This window comes from Trachypithecus francoisi, unplaced genomic scaffold (assembly GCF_009764315.1).
Source record: "Trachypithecus francoisi isolate TF-2019V2 unplaced genomic scaffold, Tfra_2.0 Lachesis_group3, whole genome shotgun sequence".
NCBI classification, from domain to species: Eukaryota; Metazoa; Chordata; class Mammalia; order Primates; family Cercopithecidae; genus Trachypithecus; species Trachypithecus francoisi.
Window position 1 is genome coordinate 35,952,702 of NW_022681468.1, and position 18,151 is coordinate 35,970,852.

General features: G+C 50.9%; 1 protein-coding gene across 4 annotated transcripts in view; it reads left to right on the top strand.

Moving 5' to 3' along the window:
- Nucleotides 1-18,151, top strand: part of ACTN1 (actinin alpha 1) — a 105,052-nt gene that overhangs the window by 744 nt on the left and 86,157 nt on the right. Inside the window, exon 1 of one of the 4 annotated variants that reach the window (XM_033187629.1) lies at nucleotides 138-664. The exons of the other annotated variants lie outside the window; for them this stretch is intronic. The gene's annotated coding sequence lies outside the window, so the exon portion shown is untranslated. Of the gene's footprint in view, nucleotides 1-137; nucleotides 665-18,151 lie in introns of those variants that run through there. 4 annotated transcript variants of the gene reach the window in all.

Here is an 18,151-nt window from a genome sequence, read left to right on the forward strand (position 1 = left end):
CTCTAGGATCCGGGCTCTGAACCGGTTCCGGGCGCGCACGGGAGGGGGCGGGGGCGGCGCGACCGCTGTGAGGTGGGGTGTTGGGTTACAGGCGCCTGGCGGAAGCGGGAGCGCCCCTGCCCCGGAGCCCGCGAACGCTGGGCCGGACCGCGGGGAGGTGGCGCCGCCGGCGGGCATGTCTCCTTGGGGGTCCGTGGTCCAGGCCACCCTGCGGCTGCTGCAACCATCCCCGCGTGGGCTGTGCGCGGGGGCAGTGCTCCTCAGGCTGGGGCTGAGACCCCGGCTCTGGGCTGCTTGCCCCGGATCGATTTTCCCTTTTCTTCCGCCCCCGGCCACCTCTCCATATGGCGTGCGGTGGCCGCGCCGCTTCCTGGGCCGCCCTGGGTTCAACCTGAGCGGCGGGCCGCCCGGGACCCTGTGGCTCCCCAGGCCGAGGGGAGAGCACCGGAGAGATCGGCGGCCGCCTCCAGATCTGCCTAGAGAAGGACCAGCTGGAGTGCGTCTGGGGCCGAGAAAACTGGGGGGCGTACGCTGGCTCCCCCGCGGGCCTGTTGGAGGCGGAGTCAGGACTGCAGACCGTTTTATTGCTTAACTCAGTGGGTTGGAAGCTGTAAGACCCACATGGGCTTGCGTCTACGTCCTGCCCCTCCGACCCCCGGGAAAGGTGGGCAGCTCGGTTCGAGTTGAGGGGCTCCAGAACAAGGGTCTGTCTTAGGGGATATTTGGGGCCAGTCACTGGGGATCCCTACTTAGCTACGGAACTGCTTCCCAGGCAGGCGCGGTGTGCCGGGTGCGCGCCCCGCCATGAGAGCTGGGCTCGGAGTTGGCGATGGGACCCGGGCACAGTGGCCAGTGGCAGGAAGAGGTCAGAAACCACTCGTGGTGGTTAGGGGAGGGCGCCTCAACCCTGCCGCTGCTTCCTGCCTGCGCGGTGAGCCCGTGCCCCCAGGCGGCCACGTACCCTGAATACCCCTTTCCCTCCCCCTCCTCCCGGCTGCCCGCTTCCATCCGGTCCCTCCCCGTTTCATACCCTCCCCCCACCCTCCCTACCCCCCCTCGGCTGATCTGGGAATGGGGTTTGGGGTGGGGGGGACAGGATGGCGCGTCCCTTTGGATAGTGCGGTTAGGGCTGGGCTTGAGGGAGAACGCTCATGTCCAAAAATGGTAACATTCATTCCCTTTTTTAAACTTAAAAGGGGGGTAGTTTATAGAGCCGACTGAAGTTTTTTTTTTTCAGCCAAAGGCATCCTGTATTAGCTCACTCAGGAATCCCAGGCCCTGAAACGGAGCCCTTTTACTCACTTCATCAGACAGGCAGAGGTAATCTAAAACACACACAATGGGATTCCTCAAAGCAGGACGACCTGGGCCACGGTGCCCAAGGCCTATGCAAGGCTGGGCCCTATACAGCGACATCGGTCATCGGTCATCTAATCGGACATGGAAAGGTCCCCTGACTTCGAACTGACTTCTTTGTAATGTGCCAGTTGCTTAAACTCCCCCTCTTCCTGTCATCTTCCTAGTAAGAGCTGAGGACTGGGGGAGCTGCAGACAGTCCCCCACTCACTTGGCTAATTTCCTGGGACCATGGGTGCTGTGGGTGGAACTGAAAAGTGAGTGGGTAATTTGGAGATCCCTATGGGGCACCACACAGAAGGCTCTTTAATAATTTCAGGGTGAAGCCTTCTTGCGAATGGATTTTAAATTAGAAGTGAGGTTAGGATGGTGGATTGGGGTCTTCCTTGGGGTTTAGAAGCAAAAGAGAAATCCCTGCTTAGGGAGCACCTGCTTTGTGCCTAGGAGGGGCAGGAGTAACAGCTGCCCAGGAACTAGGCCCCAGGAACTGCCCAGGAAAAGGACTGTGAGACCAAGTTCCTGGGGGACAGACACTGAGCACTGGCCTGAACATAATATTTAATGTTTCTGAATGAATGAATATATTAAATGCAGTTGGGGAGAATATAGATTCCCAGGGCTCTGACCTGGGTGGCAGTGGGTGTGCCCCAGGCCTTTGGGCAGCCAGGTAGGAAGAGGTGGTCTGGGAAATTGGGTTATCCTGGAGGCAAACTCAACAGTGCCAAGAGCTGGCATTTGCTAATATGTGCCAGGCACTCACAAAGATGAGGAAACCAGGGCCAGAGAGGGGAAGTAACTAGCTCCAAGTCCAGACTGGTGTTTGGTGGGACTGGGGTGCAGCCATATTTGGGACTGGCAGCTTCCCCTCACTTGTCCCTCCTTGGCAAGGGAGGCAGGAAAACTGGGCCTGACAGCCAGAGCCAGAGCATCTCGGAACCAGGAGAGCGGACACGTGCTTTGGGCGGGGTTGATGGAGGGGCCACACAGAAGGAGCTCTGGGCCTGACTTGGAAGATTCAGATCCACATTTTTTTTGTTTCCTGTTAATTCTCTAGATTATCTTTCGTGGGCCTTAGTGTGCAGAATTTCTGGCCTGCCTGGTTCACAGCAGGTTGATATTAAGGAGGTAGTATTACAGGTGAGGGATAAGACTTAAGGTAAACGTGTTGCTTTTGACACTCTTTCTACTGACTGAGAGGCAGGGTTTGTGTGGGACCAGAGTCCACAAGTGGACAGAGGCTGATGGTTCCAGAGGAGGCAGGGAGTGAGTGTGAGGAGGGGAAGAGGAGGACACAGTGTAAAGGGATACAAAGGTCACCTGGTAGAAGGCAGAAGGCCCTCTTTTTAGCTTTGGTGCAGCCATGGCGATTTGTGAGACTTTGGGCAAGTCTTTCCATTTCATTGAGCTTTTATTATTAGATCATTCAGCAAATACTTTGTGAGCACTCATTCTGGGCCAGACACAGTTCCAGGTATTAGGGATGGGGCACTGAGCAAGATAGACTAAGCTCCCGTTCTTGTGGCACTTTCATTAGGTTTCCTCCTCTGTAAATGGGATGCATTTCTGCCCACGGAGCCCTCAGGACTCTTCTGGGGAATCAGGTTAAATGACGCATTGAGAAATGCTTCCTTGGTGAAAGTATGGCCTGATGTGGATGCAGGGAGAAGTCTGTGCAGGCAGGAGGCATGACTCAAGAAGCTGCACTGGCTAGGCCGAGGCTTGTCCCTCTTTCAAAGAATGCTTTGGTGCGGAGTTCATGGGCTGGTCGCCATGCCTCCAGACACAAAATGCAGTTATCTTCCAGATAGAGCATGTGGATTAGAGGCACTCCTCTCCTTTTCCAGCTTTCATAATCTTCCTGGTCTTTGAGGCTGGGCTCTGAAGTTGCTTTTCCTAGGAGTTGCTGTTATTTTCAGGATGACTGCGGCCCCCAGTTTTCTCCCTTATGTAATTTTGCTCATGTTCTTAGGTGTATGTGTGTACCCAGTGTAGGTCAAGCTGGAGAGAGCATCAACTTGGAGTAGGATCCTGGCTCTATAATTTTCAGGCTTGTGACCTTGGGCAAGTTCCTCTACGAGTCTCCAATTCCCTACTTATAAAAAAGAGCTAATACCCACCTTGCTGGCTTGATGAGAACAGATATGTAAATGGTAGCTTCTGCTGTTAAATTTTATTTTCTCTCTTCCTTCTCAAGTCCTGGAGATTCTGGTTTAATGTGTGTTTCTACAGGTGCCAGCCTGCGGCCTTTTACATGTAGGAACTTAATCAATACTTGTTGAGCTAATGGATGTTGAAACAGAGCGGCAGCGTTGGCAGGTGAAAAGAGGTGGTTGTGAATAAGGCCCACATCCCCATTCAGCAGACAGGTGAGGATAGGTCACAGGAAGAGGGGACATGTTTTTTGCACTTCCTTGCACTTCCTTCTGGACAGCTAGGCTGTTGCAGGAGCTAGCCAAGGCCACCAGTCAAGGTGGAGGACTACAGAGAGAGGAGGATCTGCTGTAAAAGAGTTTACCTGGGGAGAGATGGGACATCCAAAACCAGGGTGATGCCTTGTAGAAATAAAACCAGAAAGAGGAGAGGATTGGCAGTCCTCCCCATTCTTAGGCCCCTCCCTGTTCTGCACTCCTTGCAGCTTCACCCCATGCAGTGTCCGTGGAGGCAGGGACCCAGCCTGTCCTGTTCTCTGCTGAATTCCTAGTGCTGAGCACAGGGGCAGGCCTGCTGTAGGTGGCCTGATCTAGGACTGTCTCTGAAAAATGGAATAAATGGCATCATGCGTGGCTCCCAACTTCAGGCTTGGGGGCGGGGAAGGCAATGAAATGCTTTATGTTCAGATAACCATCTATCCTGGGGCTGTCCCAGACTCTGCAGATAAATGTGTGCTGGGTGCACCGTGAATCCAAATCTTGGTGCCCCTGTTGACTGTTGAGATCTTGGCAAGTCAGCTTACCTGCTGTGTGCCTGATGATATCAATGGGGAAATGGGGATAATAATAGTTCTTGCCTGATAGAGTTGCGTGGAGGTTTAAATGAAGCAATGTATGTAGGGATTTAGCACAGCACCTAGCATATAGTGAGTGCTCAGTAAATGTTATTTGGAGGAACCGGAATTTCTATGGTCTTTACCCAATAGGCTTTGAGATAAGCCATAGTATATAAACCCATCTTTGCAGGAGCCAAGGTTGTTTAGGGGTGTACAGGACTTGTGTTGTCCTTGACGTCTGACCTTAACCTCTGTGATTGCTCAATCTCTTCACCTGTGGAATAAGGTAGACTTCCTTGCCTACCGTACTCCCTGGGTATGGGGATGAAGGGTGGATGTTAAAGTACTTAAAAAACAACAGACAACCCCACCATGTCCGCTTATATAGAGAAAATGGCCACACGGTAGGAATTCCCTGTAAGTGATTTAACTCTGGATGTCTTCAGGCTGAGGCATTCCTTTTTTTTTTTTTTTTTTTTTTTTTTTTGAGACGGAGTCTCGCTTTGTCGCCCAGGCTGGAGTGCAGGGGCGCGATCTTGGCTCATTGCTACCTCCATTTCCCAGGTTCAAGCAATTCCCTGGCCTCAGCCTCCCTAGTAGCTGGGATTACAGGCACGCACTACCACGCCTGGCTAATTTTTGTATTTTTAGTAGAGATGGAGTTTCTCCATGTTGGCCAGGCTGGTCTTGATCTCCTGACCTCATGATCCGGCAGCCTCGGACTCCCATAGTGCTGGGATTACAGGCATGAGCCATCGCCCCCGGCCTGGGCTGAGGCATTCTTTGGGCCCCACCCATCCCTCCCAGCAGTGAACCCAGCCCTGCTTTATCTGAGCATCTGATGTGTCTCCTTCTCCAAACCTTGCCCCATTGGTTGGCGAAGTGATTGACAAAGCTTGAGGAGAGGTGGACTGGGGAATAGGGCTGCAGAGGCCAGCTGGCCTCAGACCAGGCAGGTGGGGGCTGCTTCTGGCTGCCACCCAGGCTGCGGTAAGACAGGCAGGTGTGAGGAGGCCTGGTGAGCCCTGAGAACCAGATTTTCCAGTTTTGAGAAATGGTGGTACTCCAAGGGACTGCTGAAGTCGCCGGACACTGGAGTTTGGTTTGGAGGAGAATGAGGCTAGCAGCTCCTGTAAGATGCATGGCTACCACCTTCTCAAGAGGAAGAGGAGGAACCTCCCTCCCTTCAGTCTGACTTCTGGGGAGGTACTGCAGGCTCTGCAGGCTGTGTTGGACTTGGACACCCCTTTTCGTCTGCTCGAGGAAGGCCTGGGGCTGGGCACCTGGCTGGGGCCATAAACCATCAGTCTGGCTCAAAGACTTGTCATACAAGACCTGGGGGCCTGGAGCCAGGGTGGGGCAGCTGGAGCCTGAGATGTGGCCTAGTCACAGATGTGCTATGGCGGGTCTCTGGGAAAGAGCCCAGCCCTTAATATGGTGAGAATATGGATGGTTCCTCCTCATGGAGGCAATCAGTAGATGTTCATTAAACCCCTGTTAGATATCAGATGCTCTGCTTGCTGTGTGGAGTGTGGAAATGATGGTTTAGGTAGATAGGGAACCAGAAAGATGCAGAATTGCAACAGGCTCTGCCAATAATGGCCATTGGCAGGAGCTTGTGGAATAGGATCTGCACTCAAAGGAAGGCGGTTCTGCTGGGAGCCTTACCTTTCTCTGGCATTTCAGCTGCATGTATGTGTGCGTGCGTATGTGTGCGTGTGTGTGTGATGTAGAACAGAGGTGCGGAGAGGGGAGATGCCTGAAAGGGCAGAGCAGAGCAACAGTGACTATCCTTGCTGGGGAACACCCCCTCCCATTACTCTCCCTTATCATTCTTCTATTATAGTTTTAAATTTGTGTTTTATAGAGATGGGGGTTTTGCTGTGTTGCCCAGGCTGATCTTGAACTCTTGGCCCCCAGTCGTCCTCCTGCCTCAGCCTCCCAAAGTGCTGGGATTATAGGCGTGGCCACTATGCCTAGCTTCATTGTTCTTTTCCATTTGTTTCGCCCCTCCCAGAGCTGACCTCTCACCTTTCTGCGAGAGGTGGCCAGGCCTTCTGGACAGGTCACAGACCAGACTCTTAAGGCCACACCTCTGTACAGATATTGTTGGGATCCTCCCAGCCAGTTAATCCCACCTGAGCTGCCTCCATGTGTAACCCACCTATGGTTTTCCTGGGCTTGGTATGGAGCCAAAGCGCACCTTCTCCACCAGCCCTGCTTTTATGCCCTCTTTAGAGTACACAGAGAGGTGTTGGTAGGCCATGTCTCTGCAAGAGGGGCCTGTGGGTTGGGCTGAGTTACTCACCATGGACACTGGTGGGGTTCTGGAACTCATCAACTGAGTTGGTTTGGGCAGTTCTAGTCTGCACCTCCCCGGAGAGGTCACGGCAGAGAGGCCGGGGCAGAGGAAACCCGCTGAGCCTGCTTCCTTAGTTCTGGCAGATGGGTCAGCCCCCACTGCACTCATGATTCAGTTTAGCCCAGGGTTCTGGCTCCATCTCCCGTGGTGCCAGTGCAGGTGGCCTCCTAAGTACTGTTTGGCCAAACCTGCCTCTGACTGAGGCAAGGAGCCTTAGGAGTGGTGGGGACAGGAGACATAGTAAACCAGGGCTCAGAGCCACCCCGGAAACCCTCCTTCCTCCTTCTTCATGCATGACCAAGGTTTCTGTATTCATCCATTCTCACGCTTATAATAAAGACATACCCAAGACTGGGTAATTTATAAAGCAAAGAGGTTTCATTGACTCACGGTTCCGCATGGCTGTGGAGGCCTCAGGAAATTTAAAATCATGGCGGAAGGGGAAGCAAACATGTCCTTCTTCACATGGCTGCAGGATGGAGAAGTGCAGAGCGAAGGTGGGGAAAAGCCCCTTATAAAACCATTGTATCTTGTGAGAACTCACTATCATGAGAACAGCATGTGGGTAACCACCCCCATGATTCAATTACCTCCCACCGGGTCCCTCCCGTGACACATGGGGATTATGGGAGCTACAATTGAAGATGAGGTTTGGGTGGGAACACAGCCAAACCATACCTGTTTCCCACCTATCCCCAGGCTGGGCATCAAGTCCAGGCTCCCAGGAATCCATCCTTCTCAGCAGATCGGGGGAAACTCATGGAGAGGGTTGCTCAGGCTCTCCCTTCCCTGCCTTTCTTGCTATCCCTCTTTTCATGTCATCCCAGGGGGTTATCTGGCAGGTGAGTGTGGTTATCTGGGCATGGTGAGTCTGGTCTAGTGATGGGCAGGCCCCAAAGCTGTGTGTGGCAACATTCATGACCCCAACTGGCCCCTTCTGCATGCACCATTCTGCCATGAAGTTAACAAAATTCCTTTTCTCATAATAATTCTAGTGGCTCCCCTTTTTGAGCACATGGTAATTATCAGCAACTGTCCTAAGGACTCTATATGCATGAGCGCATCTAACCCTGTGAGATGGATCCTCCTGTTATCCCATTTTGCAGATGAGAGAGCTGGCTCAGAGAAGCTGCAAAACTCCTCCAGGCCCACACAACCAGCAAGTGGTGGAGCTGGGATCTGAAGCCAGGCAATTGGGCTCCAGCATTTGCACTTCTTCTCAACTTTGCTCTGCTGCTTATACAACAAATGCTTGCGTGGGTAGAACACCTAGCCCAAGACAAATATATACAAGCAAAACCCTGGTGATGGAAATGTTCTCAAATTGGATAGTAGTGGTGGTTTCACAGCCTCACAAATATACCTGAAACCACTGGATTGTACTTTTTAAAATGGTGACTTTTATGCCATGGAATTTTATCTCAATTTTTAAAAACCTAAGAAATTATTAACTAATATAACGAAGAAAATGACAATTGCTTGTCATCCCACCTCCAGAGGTAAACAAGCATTCACAGGATTTATGATGGCTTCTGCCATCCTTGTCCCTCTTCCCTCGTTTGTGTGTCCCGTCCTCTGTCATGCCCAGTGTTTAGAGCCGGGGTCCAGGTTCATGATGAGTGAGAGGAGCCTGGAAGAGGAAGACAAGGGCGGGAGCTTTTGTAGAAAGCGGGATGTGGCTCTTTCCTTGGAAACTGACCAGAATAGATCATAGATATGCACAGGCAAACAGAAGACTGGGTGGGGTGGGGAGAGGGTGGCCTTCATTTTCCAAGTCTCAGTCCAAGGGGAAAATTCCTTCCCAATCTCTGTCTATAAATCCTGTTGGCCTGGGATTGCTTCTCTCCATGTGCTCTCCCCAGGATTGGCAGGGTGGGAGTCCATGTGAGGCAGCTTTCCTTAGGGTTGTAGGCAGGGGAAGGGGAGGGCAGGGTCAGGCTGCCCCCCAAAGGAGGCAGCTGTACCACTCTTGGAGGTTGCCTAGCAATCGTGGGGAAAGGTGACCTGGCCCGCTACAGAGGTGGGAGGAGAATAAAAGGCAGCCAAGGATGGAAATCGGGCGTACATTGCAGAGGATGCTGTTCCCCTGGAAACTGCCTCCTTGGTCCTAGAGGGAGTGGAGTCTTCCCTAGGCCTGTCACCCACAGGTCAGGGCTGGGGGACCTAGGGAAACCCTTCTTGCACATGAAGTGTATGTCAGACACGTATGTCAGTGGCTGCATTTAACGTTGACAACAGCCTTGTAAGATATGTGGGATGATGACACTTCATAGATGAAGATCCTGAGCTTCGAGATAGAGAACAACATGCTCACAGCCACACAGGGAGAGAGGCCTGGAAATGAAGGTGCTGGTACCCTTCACCCTTAAAGGGAACCATTCATTTTGGTTCAAAACATTTCACAAGCCCAAGGTACTTGGAGGTAAATGTAAACACCACCTCCTGGGGAGGGAAGAGAAGATGAGGGAAGGCTGGAAAGGTGTGTTACCTGTTTTATATCAACCAACCAACCAGCCAGCCAGTATTTATTAACAATGTCTTGGTTTTCCAAATAAGCACAAAGCCTAATAGTTCACACTGATTAAAGGCTGAATGGTTTGGATTACCTCCACCTGTCAAACAACTCTTTGGGGAAGGGACTGTTAGTTTTCTTGGTACAGACAGGGAAATGGAAGCCCAGAGAGGTTAAGTAACTTGCCCAAGATTAGGCAGATTGACCTCTGAACTCAGCTCTTAACCAGAAGTACAGACACACTCTTTGCTATTAGGAGTTTATGTTTGAATTGGGAGGCAAGGCTTATATAAAATTGAAATAAGAGAACAACTCATTGTGGCACATTTTTAACATTTATGCTTCCATGTGTGGCTTTCTCTCCAGTAATCACGGTGAACAAACTTGTGAGGTCTTATCTCCATTTTACATGCAGGGAAAGTAAGGCTCAGAAAGGTTAAGCGACTTTACCCGGCTTTCTGTAGCCTGGAAGTAGAGTTGGTTTTCAATCCAGGTCTTTGACAGGAGGGTCTGTGAGGTTTAAGGGGATGGACATAGGCCTCAGTGAAGGTACTTTTCTTGGTTTTGAAGGTAGTGAAGGATGCAAGTTGTATTTCTCTGTGTTTTTCAGTTGAAGCAGTAACTGTCAGGAATAGACTAAAGTCCCCTGAACTTGGAGGCCTCCCCAATCCCACGTTCCTGGTGGCCGCTTCTGGTGCTGACCCCAGCTTTTGGGAGCTAGCTTCCCCTGCTTTAAGATTCAGCACCACCCTCCCCTTCTCTCTTGTTTTGGTTCCTTCAGTTTCACCTGTTCTGTCTGTCCTTCCCTTTAGAGAGTCTCTTCCTTTGTGGTCACCACGGGAACCAAACAGGCTTTGAACCAGGCAGCTGAGGCTCAGGTTTATTTTGATTTTAAAAGTCTGTGCATGTGAAACCTGTAACGTTTCAGGTTCTTGTTTAAGCCTTGAGACGATTTAGAAAATTGATGAGGGAGTGGGGGACTTAGGTTGGCTTTTGGCACTGCAGGGCTGGGGAGTTTTTGTGCCAGGTCAGAGAACAGCACCAAGTGGGGGGCAGTGCCATTTCCTGACCCCCAGCTTTGAAATTTCCAGGCCTAAATCAGAGGCCCCAAATGTTCACCTCGAGGTGGAAGAGCAGCTGGCTGGGGGAAGGGAGGCTCCTCCCTGTTACCTTGTTTTTCCTGTGTCTTGGTGGTGGGTGATGGTGGAGCTGGTTGGGAGCGTGGTCACAAGGCCTGTGATTGAGGCCAGGCCAGGGCTTGTAGGGGAGCATTTTTATGGGCCTGAAGATTTATTTTTTAAAAGCCATCTGCAAAGCTGATTATAATTGATGGGAGTGAGACAGCATCTGAGCTCTATTTTCAAATCATCTGTAGGTGAAATGACAGGAGGGGAGGCAACTTCAAGGTGGGTGGGCTCCTTTAGGCCAGTCCCCTAATGGAACTTGGCTTTCCACGCTGGAAGAGGCACCAAGCCTTGCATGTGGGTGGGAGGGGATTGTTAAAATCAGACTCTATCTTTTCTCCTTATGTCTGATGTGGAGATGTCCAATGCATAACAGCCTGTGGTTTGGGGATAGGGAAGAGGAGCTTTTAATTATTCTGAGTCAAGTCTCGACACCCCCAATATGAGGGCTTGGTCCAGGAAAAGGAGGGCAGCCTCCACCGAAGCCCTCTGTCTTGACACTTGTGTCTGTCGGGTCTGTGAGCATGGGGTGTCTGTCAGCGTTTGGCTGCATGTGTGTCTCTGGCTCCAAGAAGCCCCTCTGTTGTTTTTGGCCACGTCCTTGACCTTGGCAGAGGAGTGGCTCCTTTTTAAACACCGCAGACATCCTCCAGATAATAGATAATGGCGCTTTCCAGTCAGTTCCCGATATTTTGTAAGGGCCTTTCTTTCCAGGAACCCAAAGTGCTTTTCCAGACTCGGCCCTGGGAGCGGGGAGATGCAGGAGGTGGCTTATGAATTGTGTTTTCCTGGAGGCAGGGAAATGGGGCCAGACCCCTGGTTTCCTGTCCTTCATTTCGGATACTGGTGGCTGGGGCTGCATGGAGGTGTCTTTGCATGCATGAAGCCCTGAGGCCTCTTATTAGAAATCTGCATATTTTCCCAACTTTAGCTCCAAATGAAGCTTTGCTTTGTAGCTTTCTTTTTCTCTTTCCTCTCTTTCTTTTCTTATATTTAGAGGTTCATTGTATGTAGTTTTTTTTAAGGAATATTACATTGGGGGCTCAGTTATATAGTGGGCCCATGTGCCACCCCCTCATTGAGGCTCCTTGGCACGGGCAAAGAGGCCACAGTAGCACCCAAAGGTGCCTGGCTGGGGGTCATGTACCCGACGCCTTTTCCCCAGAAGCCACTGGTTTGGAAGCAAGCTTACCTTAGGCCCATCTTGCTAGCCCAGGGACTGTTCTGGGAATATGGAGCTGAGCATCTGTGCATCCCCCTGACCCACCCCCAGCATTAGCCAGCCCTGGGACTGTGCTTTGGGCCAGGCACATTTCTAAGTGCTTTCAGATACTAATGTAATCCTCACAATACCCATATGGATGGCTTAGTGGGAGGTAAAGGACATTTGAGGGTATTTGGAAAGACCTGAAAGGTTCAGGTGGTTACAGCAAGTATTTCTAGATTTTCTGATCTTGAAGCCAGTTCACAAAGACCATGCTGGCTTCAGATTTTCATTTTCAGGAAAGAGTACCTTGTCAAGTTGGGGCCCCAGCATTCTCCCTTCCCTCACCGGAGTTAACCGCTGTTCCAAGCTTGGTGTTTTGTTCCTATACATTTCCTATACACTTCTTGCCTATGTAGCTGTCTGTATCTTTGTCCCTGTTTTAAAACTTTGTGTAGATGGGGTCATATCCAATGCATCACTTTGTTCATTGCTCCTTTCGCTCCCACCTCTCCTTTGCCGGGGAACTGTAAAGGTAGACCTGGTGGGACCTCTGCCATCCCTGTTTTGTGGCTGAGACTGCTGAGTTCCAAAGCACTTGCCCAAGTCACACAGCTCCTTGTAGGTGGCAGGTGGGACTGAACCCAGCTTCCTGTCTCTGCGGTGGCGTTCGTATGTTACACCTGCCGCCCTGCACCCCGCCAGAGTTCAAAGACTTGCTGATGTTTGATGAGGGAGGGCAGGAGACGTCAGTCTCAGTGTCTTACTCTCTTCCCACCCACGCATGTGTGTGGCATCTGGTGTCCATACCTATGGGTCCCTGGTCCCTTGCCTGCTGCCCTCTTTTCCTGGGCTTGAGATTCAAGTTCTTAGGGACCTATGCCATGTTGCCATTTTTTTCACCTCCCAGGGTAATAGTTGTGCTTTTATTACTTCTTGATAAAGCAAATATGTCATGACGAAAAGCTATAGTGAATTTGGGAATGCTTCTAAATGAATTTATATTTTATGGCTCACAGCAGCCTCTTGCACCATTTGGAAGCTGGTTGTGCTCTGCAAGACAAGAGACTGTGCTCTGGATATGAGGCTTGGGCTGCATGTAGAGTTTTGGAAGAGGCCAGATGTGGGGAGCCACGATGAGCCCCACTCTGCCAGGCCCGTTCCTGGGCTCCGAGGACAGCAAGTGGGGTCCCGGTTGAGTGGCCCTTGTCCTTGCCTGATTTCCCTGCTCTTGCCTTCTTATCTTCTGGCTCTCGGCCACTCAGCTGTTGCCTTGCCCAGTTACTGCCTGAGCTAGGAGAGTCAGAAAGGACAGATGTATGGCAGCCTGCCTGCCTTCATCACACTTTCTTGGGGCACTGTTGTGAAACTCCTCTCTAAAGACATTTAGAGGATTCTCTGGGATGTCACTGATCTGTGACCGATCTGAGGCTCCTTCGATGATCAAAGGTGGATTTATGGAGTCTCCTGGGGTCCCCCTAGTAACTGACTCTGAGGAGCATCCTGATCAGCTCATCCTAGCCCCCCAAAGAGCAGGTAAGCAAGAATCAAGCTTGCACATACTAGGTATTCATCGAGTATCCAGTGTTGATGAACGGTGGTGGTGAAGGCCTTTGGACAGGAGTGTGGCAGCTGTAGTCCCTCAGGAGACAACTGACAGATGCTGAGGGTCTGGGAGCCGGTGGTCTGAGTCACCAAGGACCACCCCAGAGATGAAGTTGATCCCTGGGGCCAGGGTAGAGGCCCAGTTGGCTCCTCGGGACTCAGAGGTGTGTCCTGGAATCAGAAGGAGGCCAGGGGCCAGGGAAGCTGGCCTTGTCATTGGGATGGGGTCACAGCCTAGGATGACCTCAGCCCCTGCCATGCTGCTCAGCACCCCTCTCTGAGCTGGTGCCTCCAATGGCAGGCAGGTTGGAGCTGGCACAGACCTCCCAGCTCCCTACCAGTCAGCCCAGCTGCGTTTTTATCTTTGGCTAGCTGCCCATCAGATTCCAAGGTGCTGACCATACTGACATGTCCCTCTGTACCCTGCCCCTTCCTCTCTGGAGGGTGGGGTTATTGCATTTGGCTGGGACCTGCCTCAGAAAATCACAGGGAATTTCTGGTCCTTTTGTGTGGGTTTGTGGACCTTAAAGGAAGTAAAACATGGGTCTTGGCTTTCCTTCTCCTTCCAGTCCCTCCACTGAGGGTTCTCTCTGGAGTGTTGGACGTCAGCAGCCCACTGCCTTTAGCCATAGTATCCCAAGGGGTGTGGATCTAGATAACTGTGGGGCCTCTAGCTTCCCAGCATGTGGGGTTCAGCAAAACTTTCACCTGCCTCCTGCTACCTTTCTGTTGGAACTTTGGGAGTAGCATTTGGGAGTGGGGATAGATGTGAAAAGACTGTCTTCTTTGATTTATTAGGCCAGAGAGCTGCCTGACAGAAACCTATCTTGTCCCCCAGGAACAGAAAGAGTGGTCGTGTGTTAGGTACCAGGACCTCAGGAGACCTGAGGTCTTGTCCTAGTGCTGCCTGTGGCCAGTTTGTGATGCTGGATAAGTCACACCCGAAACCACCTATAAACCGAGAAATTCGATGGTAGGATGGTGGTGAGGCTCTGTTCTTAAGGCTGTACTTGGATTATCATATGCAGATGATCTCTAAGGGTCTGGGGTGATGCCAACATTCTGTGTTTCTGCCCTCTTGGGGGACACTCAGCAGAGTCAAGCACTTCTTTTTTTAAAAACAAAATTGGTTATGTTTTTATTTTTTGAGAAAGGTCTTGCTCTGTCACCCAGGCTGGAGTACAGTGACATGATCTTAGCCTCTACCTCCTGGGCTCAAGTGAGTCTCCCACCTCAGTCTCCCAAGTAGCTGGGCCCACAGGAGTGTGTCATCATGCCCGGATAATTTTATTTTTTTGTAGGGACAGGGTCTTGCTGTGTGACCCAGGCTGGTCTCTAACTTCTGGGCTTAAACAATCTCCTGCCTCCCAAAGTACTGGGATTACAGGCATGAGCCATCATACTTATCTGAGTCAGGCACTTCTAAAGGTGACCTTGCAGTTGACTCCTGGGCTTCGTAGCCTGGCCCTGAAGTTGACTATGCTGTGAACACAGCTTTTTTAGGAGCCCTCTGTGTCTCAGCTTTGAGGAATTTGTTCTCACCCTCTAGGGAGGGCGCAAGTGGGGCCAGGTGAATGTGCTTCCTTTATAGATAGACCCAGAAGCTAGTACTCTTTGTGTCCTGGGCTCTGCATTCACTCTGTCTCTGGAAATACCTGCTTAGGGTGTGGTCCTTAGGGCTAGGTGCCTGGGGGAGGTGAGAGTCAGGGAGGCACTCTCCCTTGTTTGGTGTTGGTGAAGGGTACCTTAGCTCTGCCTTCTAGCCTGGGTGCTCCAGGTGTGTCTGGGGATGCTGGAGGTGGCTCAGGAGAACTGCAAGGTGGACTGATCATAATTGGTCCTTTGTGTAGGCTTGGCTGACCCACAGGCCTGGTGTGAGGAGGCTGCTTGCTTCTGGGCTCAGTGGGTCTGAAACACTGGCTGGAGCCAGGGAGCAAGGCTTTCAGTCTGGAATCTGCCCAAGGGACTGGTGTCAATAGGTAGCCTTGTCTTCCACTTGTTTATTTCCAGAGCCTAGCTCTGGCCCTTCTCTCCTTTGCAGCAGTTTGAGAAATCAATAGAATGCCCAAGCCAGAAGGGACCTGCACTGTCACCTACCCCTCTTCTCCCTCAGATAAAGGGACAAGGTCCATAGTGGTAATCTGATTTGTCCAAGGACACTCTGCCATGAGTTCATTCCTTGTGGGGCTAGCTTTGGTAAGGATTCTTTATTCTGGGTATACGTAAGCCATCTTCTGAAGTCATCCTTGCAGGTGGGCTCCAGAACACCTGCAGATAGATGCACATGGGGCAGGCCTCTGTATTCTGAAGGCAAATGAATCTGCTGGGGTTCTGGCTAGTGTGTGGGTGGTCAATTTCAAATGAATTTCACACATGCAGGCAGCTGTACCCTGCCAAGTTGGAGGTAGTGATCCACATGCGGGCCCTTACACTCTGATGTTCCTGAGACTGGCTCCTGCGTTTGCAGTTGAGGGAATGGAGAAATGAGCCTGCAGGACAGAGGCAGCCTGTTGGCTGTAGTGAACTTGGTATTAATAGCCAGCATTTATTACCGCGTGTCCAGCACTGTGCTAAGTCCATTACGTGCATTATACCGAGGAATCATCATAGTCGCCCTATGAGGAAAAGGTACTGTGACATTTTTAGTCCCACTTTACAGAAGGAACTGAGGCTTAGAGAGATTAAATATTTTCTCCCAACTCACAGCTTTTAGTGGGGCAGCTGGGCTTTGATTTCAGGGCTGCCTGGCCAGAGCGCACACTGCTAACCACTGTCCTAGTTGCTTCCTCTCTGCTGGGTCATTCCTTCTGGTGGTGAGCACCAGCTGTCAGCCCTGACTGGAGAAGGGAGGCTCCTCATGAGAGATGGAGCTGAGTCTCCACCCTCCCGGGCCCCATACACTTCTCTCCTGACCCGTGCATTCCTGTGCACCAGGAAAGTGGCCCGTCTCTGGTCATGGAGACTGAAGTCCCAGCGCTGTATTGAGCAGTGGAGGTGGGGGTGGCTCAGGGTCAGGTGGAGGCTTTACGGAAAAGTCATAATGGTAGAATGGAGGGTACCTGAATCCTGTTTTTTGAGGGAAAGTTGCCTTTAAGTTGGAGGGATGCTGTTGGCTTCCTGCAGCTCCTTGCTGCCTTTCGATGATGCCCCTGTGCATGGGAGCCTTCAAGTGTAGGTGGAATAGGCAGGGTTGGAAAGGCTTCCTGCTCCCCATAGTCCAGGAGAGGCAGTACTGGAGCCCCTTATTTGCTGTTCATCTTTGGTAGGTCAGCATAACCTTTATGTTACAAATGCCAATAGATGTTTAATTCCTGGGGTGGGATAAGGTAGCAAGCAATTTAGAATTTAATAAAATTACGAATTCATGAGGAGGTGATTCTTATTTCTCTCTTTATCCATGATGCATGTTAGTTGCATGAATAAATGAATGAATTTTTTTTTCTTTTTTATTATACTTTAAGTTCTAGGGTACATGTGCACAACGTGCAGGTTTGTTACATATGTATGCATGTGCCATGTTGGTGTGCTGCACCCGTTAACTCGTCATTTACATTAGGTATATCTCCTAATGCTATCCCTCTCCCCTCCCCCCTCCCCACGACAGGCCCCAGTGTGTGATGTTCCCCTTCCTGTGTCCAAGTGTTCTCATTGAAATGAATGAATTTTTAAAAACTTATTATGGAAAATTCACACACAGGAGTAGAGAGAATAGTATAGTGATTTCCTGTGTACCCATTACTCAGCTTCAGCAGTTAACAACAGAATTGCCTGTAATATTTAACCATCTGGGCTGTTTTATTGGCACTGAGATTAGTGTGCTAGTGTGAACTGCAAGGAACTTCTCAAGTGAGAAAGGACGCAGAGAAGAAATGATACATAGTATGAATGAAACCTCATCTTTGTGGTGCTGCCATACTAGGCAAGTCACAGGTGCTCCCCTGAGGGTTTGAACTAACTGCTCTGGATAACTGGCCAGTTGGTGTTGGGTTCCAGCCCCAAGTGGGAGGAAAGTTTCTGAAGGGTGAATTCAGCTGGGTATGTGAGATTCTCAAACACACACTGGGGCGGAGGCACTGCAGCCAGCCCCAGTTCATCTACTCAACTCATGTTTACTGTGGATCATCTTTTTTTAAAGTTGACATTTCAAACATAAGAAAAAGCATTGAGAATAATAAAAATGAATATCTACCTGCTTGCCACCCAGACTTAACAAACATAAAGCAGACATTCTTTGCAGGTGAGGGGCAGATGCACAGTCTCTGTCTCCAAGGAGGCCCGTGGGTGAGAGACCCAGGGACGGGCAATTTCCTTGTCATATACAAAGATATCACATCAGGTATAGGAATGGAGTTCCAAGGAAGGCTCCAGCCCGTCCTGGAGGAGACAGGTAGGACTTCTTGGAGGAGGTGATCATGTGAGCTAAAAATCAAATCTGGAATATGTGAGTCAGGCCAAGCTGGTGTGGGGGCAGGGTCAAGGGGAGGTAGGCCTGCAAAGAGTGTGACCAAAGGCAAGAAAAAGGGAATGCAAAGTTCTGAGGACGGAGGGGCAGGAGGCAAGTGAGGAGTTGGCTGGATGCAGCTGGAGTGAAAGATACTTGTGGGTGGGCAACAGTGAGGACTGGCGAGTCGGTGAGGGATAAGCTCTGGGCATCTTCGAGGCAGTAGCAGGCACCAGGCTTGTCCTGAGACCTGCTCAGTGCATGGCTGTCTGAATTCGACTCCATATGTTGAGAAGATTATAGACCAATATAATCCCATGCAGAAAAACCCACACAGCGGGTGCAGAAGGGCGGAAACCATATCGGGACTATTTGATTGATCTGGGCTGCTTAGAGCAGGCTCCAGGCTGTCATTTGAAAGAGGGGATGTATTGGGTTGACCCAATGGGGAGAAGTAGGACTTGGTGAGAATTGTGTGGAGATGGAATCTAGCTCAGAATA